The sequence below is a fragment of the Panicum virgatum genome, chromosome 4N, assembly GCF_016808335.1.
Source record: "Panicum virgatum strain AP13 chromosome 4N, P.virgatum_v5, whole genome shotgun sequence".
NCBI lineage: Eukaryota > Viridiplantae > Streptophyta > Magnoliopsida > Poales > Poaceae > Panicum > Panicum virgatum.
The window spans coordinates 29,393,001-29,399,000 of NC_053148.1; positions in this window are offsets into that span (position 1 = coordinate 29,393,001).

A 6,000-nucleotide genomic window follows, 5' to 3' on the forward strand; every position below is an offset into this window, starting at 1 on the left:
CCAATCAACATTTCTGACCCACTATTTGATCAAGATTTCGATCAGTTCATGGAGAGTCTCGACAACCTCGAACCATATGATGATCTCGAGGACTGATCAGACGACATCAACTTGTTTATGGATGCCATTACCCATCCCCCACATATGGCTGACGCCCTCTGGGAATTAGTCAAGCTCATAAAGAAAACAGGAGCATCCAAAGCCCCTGAACAATCTAGCGATTTGATTTTCGACAAACCCTGGATCAAAGAGCCAGAAGGACTGACTCCTACTCAATCCTGGCTACACTGGATGAACGAAAATGCCCTACGAGTGGAGATGGGCATCCCACTTCTCGCCCACCCAAAAATACTTACTCCAAAATTGGTGGCCTAACCGACTCCGATTCCGAGTACTTTTACAACTCGGAGGAATTGGACAACCTGATCCAGTACAGCAAAGAAGTTGAATCCAACTCGACTAAGAACCCCAAGTCTGATTAGGACTCCCTACCCAACTTGGTCATATATGCGACGCCGCAAGGACAGACAGTGCGCTGGGAGGAGACATACCCTCAACCTCTTGAGGCTTCTAGCCCTCAGCTAGTTGTTCTCCCCTTCCAGAAAGGCGCTCCCTTGGATCCATCAAGAAGCAAACAAGACTAGGAGATCAAGGATCTGTGCTGTGAAATTCTCATGGTTCGCATCTCCGTGCTCCACGAATCAGATGACAACTCGATGGAGCGAGTCAACCTTGACGACTACAATTCTGATGACTACGATGAGTACCTCTCTGATAACATGGAAGCTACTCCCTCAGCAGTTACAAAAGTCAAGACAACAATCAAGCAATATGCACTCGCAGCTCCTCCAGCTGTGACGGTGACCGTCCAATTGGAAGAGGAGCCTGTGGCGGAAAATCTTTACGTGCGCCGTCGCCTGCTCAATCAGAAAAGGGCGTTCAGGCGCCAGTGCGCCGCAAACCGCCGACAAGAACAGCAGGGCGACAACTATGACTACTCAAATAGCGACCTCCGCAATGTGATGTACATTGGCCATGACGCACGCAATGTGATCATCTCAAGGAAAAAAGAGCATGAGGAAATAGAGGCTTGTAGCCCTTCTTCAAACTATCACATCCCAGCACACGTCTCTGGATCTTTCAAGAAACGCAAGCAAGCAATTACACTTCCTCAGGGCATGCCCCATGCTCAACATCGCGGCGAAACATCCCTTGGAGGAGACAAGATCAACAAGATGCTCATACGCATGTGCTTTATGCATCCAAAGAGCTCTCACACAGTTTTCGAGTGTAACAGACTCTGCTAAGCCCTCGGAGCATCCCTCGTGAAGGAAACTTTACCAAAAATCTAGTCGATTACTATGTCAACTAGAACAATTTTAAAATACTTTCATTATTAGTCATGTAAACCATTGCTCAAGTATCCAATACTATGAGCAAGGGGTAGGTCTTACGAGTCAGAGTCTGTCATTTTACAATTCCTGCAATCACGACAATTCTCAATAAAGTTGATTTCTTTATAAATTGACTACTTTGCTCTCACTCATGCGACCTATACCCCCTTCTACACTACTCCATAATTTCTGCACAAACACAAGAGCAACTATAGAGTAGTTTTCTAGGCCACAACCTAGCCTAAGGGGTGCCTCCAAAGTCTGTCCCACTTGGGTAATCCAACTAGGTTAATCCTAACTGGTCGACTTTTGAGGATACTTCAGTTCTTGGGTAGGACACCCTACTCACTTGTTCTAGTAGGCTTTGGATACATCCAAAATAAAGTCCCACTTGGGTAATCCTAACCAGTCAATTTTAGAAGTTACTCCAGTCCTCGAAGTGGGACACCCTACTCGCTTGCTCGAGTAGGTTTATGGATATCTCTAAAGTTTTTCCTATTTGGGTAACCTGACGAGGTTAATCCTAATTGGTCAGCTTTAAAGATGACTCTAGTCTTCCAAGAAGACACCCTACTCACTAGATTGAGTAGGTTTGTGGATATTTTCAAAGTTTTTCCCACTTTGTTAACCTGACGAGGTTCATCCTAACCGGTCAACTTCAGAAATTACTCCAAAAAACTTAAGGGTAGAACAATACTAAAGTTCTTGGTACTCTGAGTAGTTGATGCGAATCTCCCACTTGCTTGGACCACCGAGAGTGTTACACTAAGGGCTTGCTGCCCCGAGTAGTTGACGGGAGTTTCCCACTTGCTTGGGCCACCAAGTTCATAGGGTGTCTCACGTTTTCTTGGTACCCCGAGTAGTTGACGAGAGTCTCCTGCTTGCTTGGACTACTAAGTTCACTAGTTGTTGCTTAACGTTCTTGGTACTCCGAGTAGTTGACGTGAGTCTCCCGCTTGCTTGGACCACTGAGAGTGTTACACTAAGGGCTTGCTGCCCCCGAGTAGTTGATGGGAGTTTCCCGCTTGCTCAGGCCACCAAGTTCATAGGGTGTTTCACGTCTTCTTGGTACCCCGAGTAGTTGATGAGAGTCTCCCGCTTGTTTTGGACAACTAGGATCATAGGATACTGCTCCAACACTTATTTTTCTCTAAAAGGAAATTCCCTTCAGCATAAGGCCTGGCTGCCCCCTCCTAGTGCTTTTCCCACTTGGTTAATCCTACGGGATTCAATCCTAACCGGTCAGCATTGAGTTCTTAAATAGAACATATATACTTGTTGCACTTTTGAGTAAACCCTGCTTCTTAAGGCAAATACCCATATTATACTATAAGGCAAGATACTCTATATCTACCACTAGATCGAGTAGGCGCGTTGCCGCCAAACTTACAAAGTACTCACCATGATACTTTCTAAGTAATACTACTCGACAACCAAAGGATTTGTAAGATCCAGTCAAACATCACCAAATACTCAAAGCAAATCGAAGTAATTGTACAATAAAAGAGTATATGCGGCTCCAGCAGCCCATTACATCATTCTTATATAAGAAACTCCAAGAAAATGAGGACCTGCTCAAGCTGTCCACTATCTTATCTGCAATGGGTGAGGTCTCTGTAAGATATTGATCAAATTGATCTTCACTACAGTCAGCCCTGGCACCCTCACCTAGCGGATCAAGTGGCATCTATGGCTAGTAGGACTTTACCAACCCGAGTACGTGTCCCACGTACTGTCGGGCGGTTTCTGAGACATACCGTAGGAAACATTGAGGAACCTTTTGTAGCTTCCCCCTGCCAGAGTGAGCGGCTCGTCTGTGTTGTCCTCTGGGTGTCGGTGTTTACTGCCAAGCCTGCTCAGGGATAGCCCTAGCAGTAAGATTTGTAGGTAGGGATCGACTGCTCTAGAACTCGATGGTGCAAGGAACACAAAGATTTAAACAGGTTCGGGCCGCGAGTTGCATAATACCCTACATCCTGTGTGGTTGTTTGTATTGCCTTAAGTGTTGATGATGTTTCGAGGGGGTCCCTGCCCGCCCTTATATTTCCGGGGGGAGAGGGTTACATGTAAAGTCCTAGCAGAGTACAGTTGGAGTCCTACTACAACACAATCGGGTAGTTTTCTTTGTAATGCAGCTAGTTCTACGCCTATTCGGGTAGTTACAAGAGAAGTAAGGTACATCCATGAGCTATCCCTTACTCTAGAACATTCTATGCCTATGAGCAGTCCCGCTGCCCCGGGTCTGACAAGCCCCCGAGCTCTTCGTAGCCGAGTCCTGCAGGCGTCGAGTACTTGTCTGGGCGTTTTTGAGTACTTCAAGTAGTCATAACATCCTTCTGGTTGCTTCTGGGCCTTCCTTCTGATACGTCGAGTAGTCCTCCAAGTATGTCCAGTTACTTCGAGGCTGTGAGGAGCTCAAGCCCCAAAATCTTGATCATATATGGTACACGAAGTACTGTGCTCCATATGGAGTAGCCCCCCGAGCCTTAGGTTGAATCATAGAATCAGGCTGAGGGTCTGTTGACGGTCGTTAAGTGTCATATCTGACCATCAACTCTGGCAAAGAACAATGCCTAAAACAAACACCAAACTAGAGATAGAAGTTTAATACTAATCATTTCCACAAGTTTTGGTGAATCACTGATTTCAAGAGACCATGTCTGCATAAGGAGGGAAATCATACCCAAATGAAGCCAAAAGTACATTTCAGAGCACGCTACATGAGCATGGGAATTAGAGGGCCCACATTTAGAAGCAAATCAGCTCAAGCCCAAGAGAAAACACACTTCTGACAAATCAGAGGCAGATACAAGGATCCAAGGGCCAAATGACATACCAAATCAACATAACTTCAGGAGAACATAAAGGAGCAACACCAGGGCCCACCTATCAGTTGTCCGGACGAAGGAGGGCCCGAGGGGGTCCCATTCGGGGTCGGCCGACCCCTGGGTCGCCCGAACCACTACTGGGGCCAATGAGGCCCATCTTTCTCCTGCAAATTCCCACCGTGTTTCCTACGCCGGCTCCGGGTGGTACCACCTCGAAAGATCACCCAATGTTCCACCCTTGGAGGGCTATATAAGGAGAGGAGAGCCCCCAATTGAAGACACACAACAAGAGAGGAGGAAGAGCTCCACTCCAAGGCTTAGGCCTAGTACTTAGAAAATATGGAGAGAGTGAGGGGGAGTTCGGAGGGGCGCCGGCCTGTCGGCGCTCTTCTCCAACTTGTACCTCGACGGATGATTCTTTCTTAAGTAAGTGTTCGTGATCTTCTATGGTTGTTTGTGTTTTAGTAAAGTAAGTTCTATTCTTCATTTGTTTGCGGGATCATCGCCCGTCCTCGTGACAGGTGCTCTAGTCTAATGGCTCGAGTCGTGGATGGAGTCGGGGCTAGAGCAGTAATCGATAGCGTAGACGTGGTGTCTAGGCTAGAGGTTACCTTTGTTTCACACCTTCTCCATGGTCTGTCGGGGTAGGCGGCAGGTGGTGACAGCCCTGTCCATCCCTTGTAGTCCCCCACGTGAGGGTTGGGTGTAGAGCTAATAGCCGGATACTCTTGGCAGACCAAGAGTAAGCTGGTGCCTGAAGTAAGTAAGTAGAGGTAGAACCTATCTTACTAGAACTATAAGCCATAGGAATCCTCTCTATCCTTGCCTACCTACCTCTTGTTTGTCTTTGGACGAACCTGTTAGAAAGTTAGTACCTCCGTTCCCCGTGGAAATACGATACCCTGAATACTCACAGGTGAAGTGCTACAACGGTATCTCCGTACGCTTGTGGATTATTCTGTGAATGTTAAGAAATACCAACAGGCATTTCTGGCACCGTTGCCGGGGAACAGTTGCCATATTGCCTTCGAATCTAGTTCGTCCTCGTATATTTTCAAAACAAAAAAAAAACATTTTCTTTTTTTTAGCTCTACCTTCACCCCTGCTACCCATTCAAGTCTCTTATCTTTTTGCTTTTCTTATCTCTACCTCTACCTCTACCCCCGCTACCCTTGGAAGGTTATCCTCGTACACACCTTCCGCCCTTCGGGATAAGTCTTTAGAGCCATCCTCTTTGGACTTATTTCCTCAGCTGGCTACAAGATTCACCCTCATGCCTTACCGATCGAATCGAGTGAAATAAATTCACATTCATATCCTCGATTATCGATCGATGCCAATCAAATCAAGTGAATCAAAGTTCATTTCTTAATACTTGATTTTGATTGATGCTCAATAGAAGTTATGATCACCCTTCCTATCAAATGAACTTCTATTGGAAGCTTAGGATGGATTGCTTTGCCACCATGTTCATCTTTCATGAAATGTGAGGCTTTCCACCTAAGGAGGGGATGAGTTGAAAGAAATTCATTTCCCTCATGACCCGAACTCGGAATTGTTCATTTGGCCCACAGAGTTACACATCCTTTTTCACTATGGGGCCATGAACATTCCTGAGTTTCTCTATCTGGAGATCAAGCTACTAACTCCATGAGCATGAAGTTTCTTCACAAAAGTCATGCTCGTCTTTGACATCTCTGAGATCTTTTGTCCTTTGCACCAAGTCGCTACGAGTCTTACGATCTTTGTAGGGTTTCTAATCATAGACACCCTTTATG